The 18,968-nt window shown below is 42.8% G+C and overlaps 1 long non-coding RNA gene across 1 annotated transcript; it reads right to left on the bottom strand.

Moving 5' to 3' along the window:
• Positions 1–613: 613 nt before the first annotated feature.
• On the bottom strand, positions 614–6,546 carry LOC128632850 (uncharacterized). The gene is made up of 3 exons (XR_008396454.1): positions 5,774–6,546; positions 3,041–3,169; positions 614–2,953 (listed from the first exon to the last, which is right to left on the bottom strand). It is a non-coding gene; the product is annotated as an uncharacterized LOC128632850 (long non-coding RNA).
• Between the last annotated feature and the right edge of the window lie 12,422 nt (positions 6,547–18,968).

The following is an 18,968-nucleotide window of genomic DNA, read 5'->3' as shown; positions in this document are numbered from 1 at the left end:
TGTTCTTGTAAACAGCGTGTGTAATATGTCTCATTCTCCTGAGCCATCTTCATGAAAACGGCTTCCAGTGCAGGCACTGGATGTCACTGAGCTGGCTGAGACAAAACGCGGAAGTGACTATGCATAGAGTCCATCCGGCACTAGCCCGATGAAGTGGCTTTGAAACGTATACACAGAAAGCCCCCTGATCAGGAAGGGAGACATTAATTTTATTTATTTATTGTTATCTTAATTTTATGTTGTTATTTATTTTTTAGCTTTCTTTTCATGTTACACATGACGCCGACTCGACTGTACTCGGAAAAATTTCTGAGTCCAAAATGTCCAAGTCTGTGTCTTGTTCGAGTACAAATTACCAGAGTGCGTGACAAGTCCGAGTTCGATCATAATTGGACTCAAGTACCCCACCTCTACCACTGTTACCACACCTCAAGGTATTGTTTAGATGTTTTACTTCAGGTCATTTGTCAGGTTTTTGGCCTTAAACTGCTCTTGTGTGTAAAACTAATTTCTTGCACATCCCATGTCAAGCATCTGTTGCTAATTTTAAAACGTCATTTTAGAACTAGTAAAGGAATCTTGAGCTATTTATATGCAGTTATTGAAGAGAAAGAGAGAGAGAGAGAGAGAGAGAGAGAGAGAGAGAGAGAGAGAGAGAGAGAGAGAGAGAGAGAGAGAGAGCGCAAGAGAACACGTGTGATGAGACAAAAATACAAGTGTGAACAAGTATCAATATTTATTTATTTATTTGTTGCATTTTCTGCAGTAATAAAAACAAAAGACTCTGTGAACAAGTAACTCTATAAATTATCTTTCTAATAATTCAATGAGCCCTTGTCAGTTGTCAAAATTGTCTGTCATTAGCTCTGTGTGCTGTGGTGGACAGTAAGCTAATTTTTCCATTAGTTCTGTTAACTCAGGGAAGTGATATGGAACTGTAATGCGGTCAAGACCTTCCTGGAACTACTTTAGCTGTGTATTATCTGAAAAATAATCGCACACATCAGAACGTCTGACTGCCAATAAGAATCAAGTATTAAACAGTGCTGTGGTATAATAAACAATAACTAATAGCATTTATTTGCTTATTGAATCCAAAAATTGATAAGCCCCTGTGAAATATATATAATATACCAGTAGAATTTACATGGAATAAAAATATGATTGCCACAGTAGGGTAATACCAAAAGGCAATTAGTGGTATTTATGTAAATTCTTGATGAAGATTAAACTCAAGTCTTCAGGTGACTATCTTGTCCAGCCAAAAATGATGATAAGACCTTGTTATAACAGCATAATTTGCCTCTCCCACAGTCTTGAATATTGACACAGCTTTTTAAGACAGCTCAGTGGTCATTTCTTGGATCATTTGTTTCATTTGATGTCCCTTTAAATCTGAGTTTTCATCTGGCTTTCTTTCTATCTAACCCTTGCTGTCATGATGAAGTACTTCCTTGTTTTTTCTGACCCAAGGTTGTTGTTTTTTTATGCCCCTCATTGCACAAGTTGAAGAGCCTACATGCCCTGTTGCTGCTAACTAAAGAGAGTGAAGAATGATCTGATAGATTCATCTACTGCTTGGCAGGAAATTTGACATGGGAGTAACATGCTACAATTATTCTATTAGATTTATTTAGAATAGGGGGGTGTTTCATTTTACTCTTACCTGATTAAATTGCTAAAAAAAAAAAAAAAAAAAAACTACAATGTTCATCAATCCCATCAGAAATGTAAAATCTACCTAAATATCCAGTGCAATAATGATGAATAAATCAACACATAAATATCAGTGACAAAAAAACAAACATTACTTTATGCAAATAAAGAAATAAAAAGATTTAAGCATTAAAGTTGAAAATTCATACAAAAATATATTAAAGTTGAAATAAAAATTCATACTGCCTCCTTGTGATTTCCAGGTGACAATTTTTACAACTTGCTGCACAGCTTTTTTGAGTTTACTCAACTTTTAACCAAAGTAGTTCACTTAACAAAGTAAAGTAAAAAAGTAATTTTTAAAGTTGTGTAAACTAAAAAAAAAGCTGTGCAGCATGTTTTTAGTATTTTAAGTCAACTTCTCTTTTTCTTTTTTTTTTTTTTTTTTTAACCTTTGAGGGTTTAGGCAATACAAACAGCTAATGTTTGCTCTGTTTATGGAAGTGTAAATGGATGGGCTAATTCATATTTTAACATATATTCATATGCACTTTTTATGGAATTTGACAGCAAGCAAATAATCCTATGCATATGGGCATGTAAGATTTTTGTTTCTATTCACCATTACTGCCAGTGACGTGCGGTGAGGTTCGTGGCTGGGGAGGCACTGACTCTTTCAAAGTTAGATTTACAAATATATGAATTCAACAGAGTAGAATAAATTCACCATTCAACTGGCTGCTTGCACATTGACTACTTTACACACACATAGGTAAGGTACATATTTGGCCAAAGAAGAACGTTAAATTTATAGCGGCTCAGAGAGAGCACATTTGCTCTGCGCCCTCCATGTGTTCTTAATTTGCCATCACAATTCCACAATTCAAACTCATTCAATACAAATGAAAGAATATACTGTCCACAACAAAAAGACAAATGTAGTTTTATTCTTTAAAATAACAATTTTTTTTCTTATCTTGTTTTATATCATTTTTTTAGTTATTATTAAAAAAGGGGCTGGTCTTTTATTTTTGTCATGGACTGTACAGCAGTGTATGCATGGTCTTACCTTTACTCGTCTGTCATTACTCACATCATCTAGCCTGGACTCATTAGTCCAGGCTCTTGTTATCTCAAAACTGGACTACTGCAACTGACTACTTTCAGGCCTCCCAGCCAGCTCCATCAAACCTCTTCAGATGATTCAGAATGCTGCAGCACGCCTCATCTTCAACCAGCCAAAGAGAACCCATGTCACAGCCCTCTTCATCCCCCTCCACTGGCTTCCTGTAGCTGCCTGCATCAAATTCAAGGCCTTGATGCTCACCTACAAGTCTGGAACAGCACCCTCCTACCTCAATTCTCTCCTGAAGGCTTACGTTACCTCACACAATCTGTGATCGATTAGCGACTGACGTTTAGTAGTTCCCATCAGCGTGGCGCCTCAATCCGGACCGCAGAATCTCTCACCATGTTCAAAAAGCAGATAAAGACCCGCATCTTCCGTGAACACCTAACCAAATCATTAAAATAAATAAATAAATAAACAAACAAACAAATTTGCACTTACACCTCTACTCTGTGCACTTTGCTTCTTCTGGAACTCAATTAATGGATCTTGTATGGTATCACTACTTGTATTGTTTTCTTTTTGATATATCGCTTTGCTTGTATTTTTCTCATTTGTAAGTCACTTTGGATAAAAACATCTGCTAAATGAATAAATGTAGTGTAATCATCAAATCCCAAAAATGCCTCCCTCACTTCACAGGCCACCTCACTTTTAGCCACATAACGCAAAATGAAAGAGATCTGGGCATTGTTTGTGACATCCGTTGTCTCATCTACTTCTACAGCAACAAATAGGGCTGCTTTAATCTCCTTTTTTATATAATTTCTAATCACATCACTTATTGCTTCAATTAAATCGTTCTGAATTCTGTTTGATAAGCCAGAAAACACAGTGGATGTCTCCAAATGTCTAGCTAACCTATCTTCTTTCTCAGCTGAAGCATGTAAAAGTTCTACATAGTTGCCACGATTAGAAGAGGTCATACTCTCATCATTACCACGAAATGCTAATTGCTGTTTGGCTAGGAAGCAAGCTGCATTAATGAGGTCTTTTAAAGCCTCTCGGTTTTCCTTTACCTTAGCATTGTGGACGCTAATATTTAGTCTCCACTGTTTATTCAAAGCCAAATCTATCCTTGCGCTTCCAAAAGTTTTTCAATCAATTTGACTTTGAATGTGAGTAGTTGAACTTTCATGTCTGCTGAGGTTTCTTGGTATATTTTTCAAGTCACAAAATCCAGTTGTAGTCCAGACATTGTCACTCGTTGTCACTTATATATATAATCTTCCATTTTTGCTGTCAGGGCAAAAAATAAAAATAAACGGACTGATGCGGTGCACTTGACTTTGTCTACTTGACTTTTTTAGTTAGCATATTACCCACAATGCCATTTGTCTGTAATACATGAAGAAGAACAATAGCAGAACAAGCCCGTATGCTCACACACGCCCCTTTCAGTAAGGCAGAGGTACTGGCTGCCTCCCCTCCTGCTTTTTCACTGCGGCGTTATGTCAGATCTGCAAGACTAATAAGTTATACACATACGTGAAATACATGACCTAGACTATGGAATGTGAGGACATATAATAAAAGTGTGTACAAATATTACATTGGTGACATACAGAGAGATCAATTGCACGTGTTCAAGTTGAGCAAAAAAAAAATTAGCAGCTCAATCCAGTTTGCGAGGGATTGCGCAATCCGAGAGGAGGCTCAGCTCATCGCTGCCTCCCTTTGCGTCTTTCCCCCCTATTTGTACAGGAAAATACACAAATTCAGAGATATTGACTATAAAAATCATTGGAGTGATTGGAATCATACAATAATTGCATTTCTATCACAGATAATTGGACAAATATATATTTTTTAATCATTATTTGTTTTTTACATTTCATGATGACACAGGGGAGACACTGCCTCCCCTGACCGCACGTCACTGATTACTGCTTGCCCTGAAATGTAAATCTGATCTGATGTGTAACTAGTAATGCGTTATGTCTGTGTTACTCAAGTAATTATTTGAATGACTGCTTAAATTTATGAGTTATTGCATTTTTTAGGTAACAGTACTTTTACTGTATTCTTTTTTAAATTTAAATCAGATTTTTGTATTTTGTAGAATTTCTGCACTAAAGTATCAAATAATTGCTGCCTTGCAAATGTTCAATCTGTGGTCACCTATACCACATTTAGAAAGCTAAATGTGTTCAATACAGGTACATCCCATGAGGTACTCCAGAACTCATTAATGAAGCACTCAAAAACTCAGCAGAGACATGGTGCTTGAGTGCATCTTAAGTGCTTCACATGATGGCACAATAAAAACAAGTGAAAGACAAGATTTGAAAACAAGAAGAATAAGAGTGTGTCTTTTTGACCATCGTTTGAATTTGACATAGAAAGAAGAACATTCCATCCCATTAAGACTTGGTTTCCTATCGAAACATGGTCTGCTATAATCAAGCACACACATTACTGCCGTGACAACAGAAGAAAAAAATAACCGGGAAAGGAAAAGCCTTTCAATGGCACTCAAGCGAGCAAAACAGCAGGATGGTCCGTCATAGCCTTTTCATTATCTAATGGAGGCCTTGGTTGAAATGGGAAAGTGGGAGAATGTTTCTAATTTATTTTTCCCCTGCTACCCAGCCCCCCCCATATCTGGTAAACTGGGCTACCCTTTTAGGCCAGTCAGAATTACACTGCACTCTTTCCTCTTGTTTTTGAATTGTGCAGTAAGAGTCATGACAAGTGCCTCACAGCAAATCAAACCAAGATAATCAGTAACAAACAGCTTGGTAAAACTATAGTTTTAGACATATGGCAAAAATACAGTTCAGTTATCCACTACTTAAGTTTTTATTAGAGAAAAGATGATTATTCACACACAAAAAATATATATATAAAAAAGTAACCTTCGCTGCTATTTTACCTCTTTTAATATTGCATCTGATATTTGTACACAAAGATGGGTCTGAGATGAAGCCTGGATTCTGACACAAACATGGGAAATAGAAAAACTAAGGCAGCATAAAATGAACCTACCTATACTTCTGGAAAACTGAGTGTAACAAAGTATCCATGGAGTGAGGATTCATGTGCGGCTTTATTCAACAACATATCCGAATTGTACAAACAGACAGAGGTCAGTAGCTGGCAAACAGGCCATAAAAGGTTATTCCAAATCGTGGTAAACAAACAGGCAAAAGGTCATGGCAGTCAGCAAAGGATCAACAAACCGAATAAATGGTCCAAGGTACAAACACAGTAGGAGAAAACAAATGGTAAATGCTCAGTAATGTTCCCTAGGGCAAAACAAAGACTTTGCAATGAGCCTGTATGTGAACGAGTCTTAAATAGAGAGTCTGATGAGAAACAGGTGTGGTGGTAATCAGTTCCGGGTACATGGTTATGGGAAATGGAGTCTGTAGAAAAAGTCAATACTCGGCTGATGGTGCTCTCTGGTGGTGAGCGGGAGTGACCACTGAGGCCTGATTCGAAGCCCCCCGCCATTGCCCCCAAACTTCTCTTGCCACTCTGGAGCCAGTCACTAACGGCCAAGAGTTCCATGGGCTCCCCTGACCAGGGGAATAGGGGAGGTTGGAAGCCATGCACATGGTCAGGCCTGTTGCGGGTTTGCGGAGGGAATTCTGGGTGTATTCTGCCCAGAACAGGTAGCGGCTCCAGTCTGCCTGGTTCTGGTTACGGTAGGCCCTGAGAAAGCGGGTGACTTCTTGATTGAGGCATTCCATTTGACAGTTGGCTTGTGGGTGATATCCTGAGGTTAGGCTGATGTTTATGTTGAGTTGCTTGTAAAAGGCTGCCCAAACATGAGAGGTGAACTGCAGCCCTCAGGCAGAGATAAGCCGTAGAGTCTGAATATGTAGTTACACAAGTGTTCGAAAGCAATTTCAAAAGCAGTGGATAGTTTCGGCAGTGGAATTAGACGGCAGGCTTTGGAAAAGGGGTCGATAAATGGCGATTTATGATAAATGGTGAATATGGCGGTGTGACCCGGAGAAACTGGAAGGTCTGTCACGAAATTTATGGTGATGTGGGACCATGGGCATTGGGGTGTGGGTAGCGGTTGTAGTAACCTTGCAGGGGTTTGTCTGGGTGACTTATTGATGTTGCAAATGGCACAATTCTGAATGTAGATAATGGTATCATTCAGAACATAGGTCTTGTTTGGGGGGCAATCAGGGGGTGGTGGGTCATGAGTCCAGGCATTGGCTATTTCAGTCATTCAATCATTATATCTCATTCTACTGGGGTGTCAATCATAGTGGGTGGTCTAATGGACTCTTCGGTCTAACATTGTTGTGGGAATTCATATTGGTGAGGCAGAACATCTGCCTTGACGTTCTTTGAACCAGGGTGGTAGGTGACTGAAGTCGAAGCGCATGAAGAAGAGTGCCCATCTAGCCTGTCTTGGGTTGAGTCTCTTGGTGGTGCATAGATCCTCTAGGTTCTGGTGATCCGTTAGCACAAGAAAGGGATGTTTGGTTCCCTCCAGCCAGTGATGCCACTCTTTGAATGCTGCCTTCATGGCCAATAGTCCCGGCGGCGCTAAGCTTATGGAAGAAGTACATACCTGGGAAAAGCTTAGGGGGAGCCCCATTGTGTTGGGAGAGGACGGATTCGATGCCAGTATTGTAAGTGTCCACCTCAACAATGAATGGGTGATCCACTCAGGATGCTGAAAAATGGGAGCAGAGGTGAAATGGGCCTTGAGGTTGTGAAAGGACTTGATGGCTGCTGGGGTCCAGGAGACTTGAGAGCCTTCTTTCTTTATCATTGAGGTAAGCAGTGTGGCGACAGTACTGAAGCCTCTGATAAAATGTCTATAAAAGTTGGCAAAACCCAGAATGCATCGCAGTTCTTTAATCATGGTTGGTTGTGGCCACTTTAACACTGCCCTTATCTTCTTTTCTTCCATTGCAACAACCTTGGGACTGATCACAAAGCCTAAAAAGGATATCGACATCTGATGGAATCCGCACTTCTCAAGCTTGCGTACATCTGACGAGCGATGAGGCATTGTAGGACGGCTTGAATGTGCTTGACATGTTACTCATAGGTGTCTGAGCAGATGAAGATGTCGTCGATGTATACGATGACCCAATGGTTAAGAATGTCCCGGAAGACGTCATTGATGAAGGCCTGGAACGCCGATGGACTATTGACCGGCCCGAGTGGCATGATGAGGTATTCATAGTGCCCTGTGATGGTAGAGAACGCCATCTTCCACTCATCCCTTCACGAATGTGTGTTAGGTTATACGCATTGCACAAGACAAAATTTTGTGTGATACCTGGCTCTGTGGAGTTGTTCGAGTGCTGAGGCAGAGGGTACCAGAACTTGACTGTGATTTTATTCAGACCATAGTAATCAATCCATGGGCGGAGTCCTCCATCTTTCTTGTTCACAAAGAAGAACCCGGCTGTTACCGGTGAGGTAGAGGGTCTGATAAAACCCTTGGAGAGTTCCTTCTTGATGCAAGTTTTCACAGCTTCGGATTCGGGCTGAGATAGTGGGAAATTTCTGTCTTGTGGCGGTGTGGTATTCAGAAGTAGCTCTATGGCACAGTCGCTTGGGCAAAGAGTAGGAAGTTGTGCAACTTTGGACTTGCTGAAGGCATCAGCTAAGTCAGAATATTCAGACAGCAGTCTGGGGAGTGCAGGTGGCTCTACTCAGACAGTGGATGCTCTGATTCTCCTTGGGGCTATGGGTCTTAAGTAGGAGGTGATGCAGGCCTTGTTCCATTGGATGATTTGTTTTTCCTTCCAAGAGACCTGGGGGGGGGTCATGTATCTGTAGCCAGGGCAGTTCTAGGATGAGTGGGTGGTGAGGTGATTGGATTACATACAGGCTGATTAACTCAGTGTTTAGTGTTCCAACTTGCAAGGAGATGTTCTGGGTGGCGTAATGGATGTGCCCGGCTCCTGGGGGCGTCGACTAGCACTGCCACTGACAAGAGAGAATTACAGAGTTTTAGTGGTATGGCTTGAGCATTGGCTAAATCTTCATCAGTGAAATTACCCACTGCCCCTGAATGACGCATGGCACTAGTTATCACGGATTTCCCCGAGAACTCTAGAATGACTGGCAGTTCAAGACATGAGGTAGAGCGCTATATATACTCACCATATTGGAGCGGCGCTTGGCTCGAACCGGGCAAGAGGTCCTCTGATGATCAGCTTGACCACAGTACAGACACAGATGTTGTCTTAAGTGACTGTCTCTTTCTTTGGGGGTAAGATTAGCATGTCTGATCTGCATGGGCTCGGGGTTATTAGTATGGACAGCAACAGCCAGACTGGGAATTTCCGTGCCAGTGGGCCTTGTGCTTTGATTAGGTTATCAATGTGGATGGCCAGTTCGATAAAATGATCCAAAGTTTTACTTTGTTACAGCACACCAGTTCTGTCTGAAGCGCCAGACGCAATCCCTTGAGGGTATCCTCGACCCACCTGGTCTGAGCTGCGAGTGTATGGAAAGTTAGGGCACACTCCGCGGCGGTCTCTCTCCCCTGTTGAAGGGAAAGCAGTTGGTCACCGGTGTCTTTGCCCCCTATCGGGTGCTCAGACACCTCCCGAAATCGTTGAAGAAAGTCACGAATGACAGGAAGGTTGGGCAATCATTGTTCCATACCACTGTCGCCCAATCCAAGGCTTTCCCGGTTAGCAGCGAGCATACAAAGGCGATACAGCTTTCACCCGAGGGACAGAGCATGGGTTGTTGGTTCACAAACAGCGAACACTAGAGTAAAAACCCTTACAGTTCCCGGAAGATCCATCGAACCTTTGTTCCTTGTTTCTGTGCCATAGTTTTGATCCTGTTCTCGTCCTTGTTTATCGATTCTGTTTTGCCTTGTTTATGCCTGACCATTTGCCTGTTTGACCATGCCTATGTCTCACATTTTGGATTAGCCCAGTTCCTGCTAGAGGACAATGAGGTGACCTCCTACGCCCAGTTCCAGTCTGTGGTTGAAGAGACGGGCACCCAAACCTTGTTCCTGTTTGAGGTCGATGAGATGGCCTCTCAAGTCAAGTTCCTGCTAGAATACAACAAGGTGACCTCCTATGCCCAGTTCCAGTCTGAGGTCAAAGATATGACCCTATTCCTGTCTAAGGTCAACGAGATGGCCTCTCAAGCGAAGTTCCTGTCCGAGGTCGATGAGACGGCCTCTAAAGTCAAATTCCTGCTAGAATACAACAAGGTGACCTCATATGCCCAGTTCCAGTTTGAGGTCGAAGAGATGGACTCCCAAACCCTGTTCCTGTCTGAGGTCGATGTCATGGCCAACCAGGTTCTGCCAGCCGGTTACACTGAGGACATAGCGCTCAAAGCTCGAAGCGTGAGCGTGCGCTTCTGGGTTTTAGTGACATTGAATTTGTTTACTTTTGACACATGCATTTGTTATGATTTCTGTCCTGTCTCCACCCCTGTATTGCCATTGGTTGTCCCTTATGTGTTATCATTAGTACCAGCTGTTTTGTGTTCTCCCTTGATTAGGTTTGTCATTTAAACCCCTCGTGTCTCATTGTTCGAGGTGAAGTATTTCGATTCTGTTTTGCCTCGTTATGCCCATTTGCCAATCGCGTGACCATTTGCCTGTTTGACCACACCTATGTCTCACGTTTTGGATATGTCTGCCTCTTGTAGCAATTTTAGCCAGCGTTGGGCGGAGCACAGACACACAGGAGGCTGTTTCGGTGTTATGGGAGATTTATTTAAGTCAATCGGTGAGTGGGGGTTTGTGTGTGGGTGCGTGTGTGGGTGTGTGTGTGGGTTGAAGGGCGATCGGGCAGTGAGGGTCTCAGCCGTCAGCAGTTACAGCCAAGGGGGCGGGGCGGAGCCGTCACTCACGTCGGAGTCACCTGAAACCCAGAAAAAACACAACAGTGATTAGCAAACATGCACGCGTCGGCAAAACTGCATAAAACGCCAGAGGTTCGCACACATGGTCAGAGATACTTCTCTCCTTCTGTGAGTGGGATATCGCCCTTTTATACTCTCCCATCGCTTGCTGGATGGTGGAATTCTTCCGCACGGTGCACCATTCACGAGCCATGGGTGTGTCGGCGGCCCCACCCCGCCGCCACGTGCTCTCTGGCCGTCCAAAACATTTGGTGGCTATGAAGCGGAACTGTCTCTTCTGCACCACTGCTGCAGTCGCTGGAGGAGCGATCTTTGTTTCCTGTGCAGCGGCTACAGGCCTGTCGCCACAGTAGCCCCCCTCATCTCCGAGCCTACTGCCGCCGCGTGTCGGGCCCACAGGGTGTCCTGTCTTGAGAGGCCATCTGCATTTCCGTGTTGGGTCCCTGCCCGGTGCTGGACCTGGAATGAGAAATCTTGTAGGGAGAAGAAAAACTGAGTCACCCAGGCATTAGTGTCCTTGGCCTTGGCCATCTGTCAAACTCCGAGACCTGTTTTAGCTTCCGAAAGTCATTGCAGAGGCGCATACTGCCGTCAGGCTTTGGTACGACTACGATAGGGCTGGACCAGGGGCTGTTGGACTCCTCTATGATGTTGTCCCACAGCATCTGGCTGACCTCCTCCTTGATAGCCCTACAGCGGGCTTCCGGGACCCGATAGGGCCGCTGCCGCACCACCACTCCCGGCTGAGTCTTGATTTCATGCTGTACCAGCTGCGTCATGCCTGGGGAGGTAGGAAAAACATCAGTAAATTGCCCCACTAACTCTGTCAGCTCTTGCTTCTGGGCGGGGGTGAGTTCTTCACCCAGTTGGATTAAGGTGCCCTGGTCGTGATCTGTGTCTAGGGCCGCAAACGCAGACAGTACCGGTTCTGGCTCTATCTACCTTTTCAGCGGGTTTATGTGGTACATTTGTGTGTCTGCTCGCTTACCAGGCTGCTGCAGGCGATAGTTCATGGGACCTCTCCTATCGAGGACTGTATATGGGCACTGCCACCAAGCTAGGAATTTGCAGGAGGTGCTGGGCACTAACAGGAATACCCGATCACCAGGTTGGAACTCGCTGGGGTTGTGCTGGGCGGTTGTACACTCGTTTTTGTTCCTCTTGGTTGGCTCTCATATGTTCCTGGATGATCAGGGCCACTCGGTCGATCTTCTCCTGCATCTCCTGTACATACTCTATGACCGAGCAGAATGGGGAAGGCAGTTCTTCCCAGGCTTCCCGTGCCACGTCCAGCAGTCCACTCGGCCGCCCGAAGAGGAGCTTGAAGGGTGTGAAGCCCGTGGATGCCTGGGGGCACTCTCGGACGGCGAAGATGATGTATGGCAGGTGGAGGTCCCAGTTCCTCCCTTTCTCGTCTACCACCCGGCGCAACATCTGCTTTAAGGTCCGGTTGAACCGTTCGACCAGCCCATCCGTTTGTGGGTGGTAGACCGACGCCTTTAAGTTTTCACCTGCAACAGCTGACAAAGATCAGTCATAAGCTTTGACACAAACGGGGTACCTTGGTCAGTTAGGATGTCTTTTGGGATCTCCACATGGCTGAACAGGAGCACCAGTTCTTTGGTGATGTTCCGGGAGGTGGCTTTACGCAGTGGTACTGCCTCGGGGTATCTGGTGGCATAGTCCATGATTACCAACATGTACTCGTGCCCTCGGGTGGATCTTGGGAGCGGCCCGACGAGGTCCATGCCGATCCTCTCAAACGGGATGCCTATGATGGGAAGCAGGATGAGTGGTGCTGGGGGCACTGGGGGCATTGTTGGCAGAAGCGCCAGACCTCTTCATCCATGCCTGGCCAGACAAAACGGTCCTTCAGCTTCTCCAGGGTGTTTCTCGCCCCCAGGTGGCCCCCGAGCGGATGGGCATGGGCCAGGAGCATCAGGGCCTGCATTCTGGCTTTCTGGCCTGCACAACCAAAAGGTCTACGGTCTCCCCTCGGTGGTTGGTCCGGTGGTACAGTAAGCCTCCATTGACCAGAAAGTAAGAGGAGGGGAGTCTCTGGTTCGGGCTCTGGTCGACCCCTTCGATCTGGCGCAACTGGGCCCAGTAATCCGGAGAGAGGGAGTAATAGGCCATGCGCGCCTCCCCAGAAAGCAGCGGGCCGAGGATGCGTGGCCACTCATCACGGTCCCACTCTTTGTGGCGGGCAACGCCCCCAAAGGTCTCGAGGTAGGCCTCGATGTCATCTTCGGGGTTTAGAGGGGGAAGCAGGCGTCGGACCTCACGGCCAGGATCAGGGAGGGGCGTAGCAGCAGCGGGAGTCGCTGTCTTCAGGGCCACTAGTTTTTGTGTCACAGCTTGTAGGCGAGCTGTTGTGTCACGGTTTGCTGCTGAATACTGGCCTCCAGAAGGTGCTGCAGCGTGGGATCCAAGTTTATGAACAACCCCCAAGGAGGAGAGGGAAAATGTGGAGAAAAAAAAAAAACAACCCTCTGGTTTTTTTTTTAAATTGGTGGGTCTGTGCTCATGCCTGCACCCTCCACCAGTGTAGCGATTTTAGCCAGCGGTGGGCGGAGCACAGACACACAGGAGGCTGTTTCAGTGTTATGGGAGATTTATTCAAGACAATCGGTGAGCGGGGGTGCATGTGTGTGCGTGTGCGTGTGTGTGTGGGTTGAAGGGCGATCGGGCAGTGAGGGTCCTAGCCTCGGCGGTTACAGCCAAGGGGGTGGGGCGGAGCCGTCAGTCACGTCGGAGTCACCTGAAACCCGGGAAAAAAAAAACACACAACAGCGATTAGCAGACATGTACGCGTCGGCAAAACTGCATAAAACACGCCAGAAATTCGCACGCATGTTCGGAGATACTTCTCTCCTTCTGCGAATGGAATATCGCCCTTTTATACTCTCCCCTCGCTTGCTGGATGGTGGAATTCTTCCACACGGTTCACCATTCACGAGCCGTGGGTGTGTCGGCGGCTCCGCCCTGCCGCCACGTGCTCCCTGGCCATCCAAAACATTTGGTGGCGCTGAAGCGGGACTGTCTCTTCTGCGCCACTGCGGCAGTCGCGTGAGGAGCGATCTTTGTTACCTGTGCGCCAGCTACCGGCCTGTCGCCACACTCTCTTCAATAAAGCTGTTGATAACTTCAACAAAATAGACTTCATTATGAAAACTGTAGTGAATTTGTGGTTACACAATTGCACTTTTTGACCATGTAGTACACAGTTATAGAAGAGAATTGTTCATAATTGCACTATCCATTGTAACCCAGATGAGCATGGATTCCATTTTCAGTCTGGTTTGTTCCTCATATCATCTCAAGGATTATTTCCTTGCCACTGTTGCCTCTGGCTTGCTCACTAGTGATATATTTATAGATTAACAATTTATATCCTGAATTTATATATTTCTGTAAAGCTGCTTTGAGACAATGTCCATTGTTAAAAGTACTATAGAAATAAAATGTAATTTAATTTAATCCAGTAACATGTAGAAACAACTCTACCAACAATAACTTGACGTAAAAAATTTCTGTAGGAGTTTCTCAGCTTCTCACATTTTGACCCAGTCTTCTTTACAATATTGCTTCAGTTAGTTGATGCTTGAGGGTATTTGTTTATGCACAGCTCTCTTAAGATTCAGTCACAGCATCTCAATGGGCTTGAGGTCTGGACTTCCTTTCCAGTCCAACACCTTGATTTTTTTCTTCTTTAAACATGCAGATGTTGATTTACTGGTGTGCTTGGGATCTTTGTCCTGTTGCATGACCAAATTCCGGCCCTGCTTAAGATGCTGGACAAATGGCCTCACATTTGTCTCTAGAATATTCTGGTATAAAGAGAAGTTCATCATTGACTACGTTTACATGGACAGCAGTAATGTAATTATTGACCTTACTCTGATTAAGATAATAATGTGATTAAGGTGATTACATGAGTTGCTTTTAGAATACTCCCATCATGTTCCCGTTTTACATGTTATAGAACATAATTAGATTAACAGCCCGCGTCATTACGTCAGCGCCGTCCGACATCCCTCCAGAATTTCACGTATCAAGATACAGTTCATCTTCGTTACAGTACTGTATACAGTTTTGGGTGTTTTTCTTTATTTTTTTTACGAACGCTTTAAGTGCAGTTAATTATTTGTCATGCTATACGTGCTAATAGACAACTGCTTGAAGCCATGGGCTGCGTCTCAAATCGCGTAGTTACCGTCTATATAGTAGCCGAGATACATGTATTTTTCCCTACTACAGGCCTATAGTAGGAAAGTTTGCGTTTGGGACGCAGCCATGCTCTCGTTTGCCGTAAAACGTAAAACTGCCGTGTGTGATCGTGTCCTGTCGCAAAATGTGGTGAAAACTCTCACATGACGGTCATAATGTGATTAAGGTGTTTACATGTCTGTAATACACGTCCATAATGCGACTAAAATAGGAATACTCCACCTGTCTTAATTCGATCAGAGCTTAATTCGATTATGACCTTAATTAGATTAAGGTAAGTAAAAATTGCTGTTTACATGGTAGTTTCTTAATCAAAGTATGGTCTTAATCGGATTAAGAGTGGATTATTGTTGTCCATGTAAACGCAGCTATCGTCTCAATGACTGCAAGTTTCCCAGGTCCTATTTCTGTGAAACAAGCCTAAATCATCACCCCTACACCACCATGCTTGACAGCTGGTATGAGGTGTTTGAGATGGTACACTGTGCTTGGTTTTCAAAACATGGCATTGTGCATCATGACCAAAACATCTCTGCCTTTTTTTTCATCAGTGCAAAGGATATTGTTCCAGAAATTTTGGGGTTTATTCAGATGCAGTTTTGCAAACCTAAGCCATGCTGCCATAATCTGTTTGGTAAACTAGCTCCTTTTGTAAGTTAGCTAGTTATATTGGATAGATAGTAAAGATTTGTTTTTGTCACTAATGTGGCTTAGCATTCATTCCAAAAGGGTTATTAACCATTAGCTAACCCACAAGCCAAAATCTAGGTATATTTGAATTTAGTGGAATATGTTCTATATGACTGATTGCTTAGCAAACTAGCTAGTCATGCAGGGTCATGTACTTGTGGTCAGTTCTTTTCATCAGTCAATAGTATATAGCTATTAAAATCTGTGTGTGTATATGTATATATGTATATACTTACTAAATAATTGAGTATGCTTAAAGTATGCTGAGTAAGAGTCTGAAAGTATCTTGTATCACATATGCGTACAGTTTCTATGTACTTTTTACACCCCAGATTTGTGCTCATGTCCAATAGCTCAGAGAGATATCATGTTACTGTAGGTGGATAAGGAGCCAGTTTTACAAACATAGCTACAAAAATGGCCAGTCTGCCTATAGATGTTTTATTTGATAGTCTGCTCACTAGGTGTGATTTCACTAAGTGTGAATCTCAGGCTTTGGTGAAGAAATAAGCCCAGATTTGGTTTGTAAACTGCATAAATACCAGCTGAGATAATATAGTGATGACTTGAGATCTTGAGATCTCCAAATGTAGCTTATAATGTAAACATAATAAATTCCAATACTCTATAAAGGTTATTTGCCCTTTTTAAAAATGAAAAGTAATATTTACATGATGTTTTGGGTAAATGCATGTTGTTATTATTATTATTAGCAATTCTATTTTATTTTAAAATATTGAGTGTCAGATTATCTCAAATGGATATCAAATCTTAATTATTCAACAGATTGGGATTAACTACCAGAAGCCAAGAAAGTGCTTACAGCCACTTTTAACAAAATCCTTTTTAATGTTTCTTTTTGGGTGTAGGCATTTTGTAATGGCACTCATAAAATGTATGTAATCCTTTGTGGATTTGAACACTGTGCTGTTTCTTATTAGACCCCACACAGCTCATTCATCCACTTCCACTTAGAAACAGATGCTGAAACACTCAACTCACTCAGCTGAAATTTCCTCTCATTAACCAAATGTTCATTGTATGGTACCTTTTTAGTCTTAATGAACCACAGTATAAAAGCACAGCGTCATTTTTTTGCTTGACTTGAAGTTTTAAGTGAAGAATTTATTCAGCACATTCTGGGGTTTAAATGGCTAGAGTAACAACTGGATGATTAAATAACTATTTATTTAAAGTGCATGCATGCTTCAACAATTAATGGTGATATAAATCATAAAGAATGAGAGACATTTAAAAGTAATTAATAGTTAACTCATTTGTATACTAATACTTTCTCCAATCCTTGTTTTTTAGTTGTGCCTCTCTAATCTTCCTACAACTGTTTCTGTTAAATCACACACACACACACACACACACACACACACACACACACACACACACACACACACACACACACACACACACACACACAGCAGTGAATTTGTATGATTAACATTATCATATTCAATTCCCCAGTTATAGTAGCCAGTTCTTAGTGGAGGCATCTCTGAGACATGTTTACTTTGATGCTTCATTAGATTTCTGTTCCTTTCTGAATGATCTCTTTGTCAATATTTTCCTGTCTTCCTTCATTCCCCCTTTATTGAAAAGAATTTCCCATTATGAAACACAAAATTTACACTATGTGTAATCACTGATAAACTAATTATGAGAATATTAGATAGCAAACATGATGAATCAGTCCAAAAGCATGCTTTGTTTCCTTTTACCTGTGTGATACATTTGTATGTAACATGCTTTATTTTAATATTTTCATTGTACTCAAATTTACCAAATTTATCCACATTTTATTATGCATGCATCACATCACGGATAAGCAGACATAACAAAAAGCAGTCATCAATTAACAAAACCCAGCAAAAAACACATGGTCTAAAGATTGCACTGTAGCACATTCTCGTGTCAAGTTTACTTTTTACACTTGCCAACATATGCATGAAAGTTGGTGTACATGACATTTTATGTGTGGACAGAAAGACTACACATGAAGGCCCTGAATGTCTTACAAAATCAACTATGAAATGTTCTCTCTCATATACATTTGCATGTTGTAGTGCTGATGGACCTCTGGCCACAGGAAAGGTATAATTGTAGTCACAATTTCCAGTGTCACTCAGATGAGGAGGGGCCCTTTTTGAGTCTGGTTCCTCTAAAAGTTCTTCCTCTTGTCGCCTCAGGGAGTTTTTCCTTACCACATTTGCCTCTAGCTTTCTCATTAGAGCTAAATTTAAATGATCACTTCTGTAAACCTATAACTGTTTATTAAACATTACAACAACAAACGAATCATCTCACAGTGATTGATTGGACTTATAAGCTGATGAGGGATATACACAACCTGTTTGCATGGTGTCCACACAGCAGTTTGCCCTGAATGTCAGAATAAAGCTTAATGTGGACCTCAGTGAAAATCGAGGTGCTCATATCATATTCTTTTAACATCAAAGGATCAGCTGTTCTCATTTGGTTTCCAAAGACTAGTAGTACCCTCAGAAATTGGCATCGGCACCTGTTCAGAGCAGAATAAAGTATTATAAATGAATCAGATTATTTCAGTCACATGATTTTTCTGCTGCATTTACCATATTTGGGATGGAATTTCTGACTTTGTTGCACAACGCAAATGTAACTACATACTTGATACTGTGATAAACTTCCAAATTGACTCAAAATAACATTTAAAAAAATAATAATTTTCTCTTTTTTTTTAAACCACACCATGGCAACGGCTTTGGTATCACGTATCGTGTACTTTTGGTTGTATCGGTAACAACTACTAGATTTTGGGTATCGCTTCATGCCATACGTTGACAGCTAAGTTACCTCAGCTACCATAAAAGAAAATTTGGGCTACTAGCTGAGCTGGAAAAAATGCATGGAGAAGAATCTGGGCTCAGCCCCAATGATTAACAGTCCAGCTAACGCACCTGACATCAGCCCAATGTTTTTTTTAATTAATTTGTTGTGCTTGTGAGCCCACCTTTGTTTTTGCCCTGTCCCACAAACCCTTGTTATACCCTTAGGATAAAATGGAGTAGTAGGGCTAAGCCCTTCTGGTAATTCAAAGACAAAAAGGTTTCGTTTTTGACACCCATTTCAGCTGTTAACAAATGTCTTAAGGTGGATTTTTTTGTTGGACTTTTGTGGAACCAAATGCAACAGCACATGCTGTTTGTCATGCTGGTCATACATGATATATATATATAACACCTGTGAACCATGCTGTCAGCCTATTATCTCAAGCGAAGATGCAATTCACAGGCCTGCCCTGGTATGACAAAGCTACGCAACATCTCGTTCGCTTCTCAGAGAAGAGGGTTACATGCTTAACCCAGACGTTCCCTTTCAAAGGGAACTTCACTTTGCATTTAGCATAACACTATGGGATCGAGAATACCGCCTGTTCAAAAAGACC

This window comes from Ictalurus punctatus, chromosome 5 (genome assembly GCF_001660625.3).
Source record: "Ictalurus punctatus breed USDA103 chromosome 5, Coco_2.0, whole genome shotgun sequence".
In the NCBI taxonomy this organism is placed as follows: Eukaryota; Metazoa; Chordata; class Actinopteri; order Siluriformes; family Ictaluridae; genus Ictalurus; species Ictalurus punctatus.
Note: the sequence above shows the minus strand (reverse complement) of the source record. Positions and strands in the feature narration are given on the sequence as shown.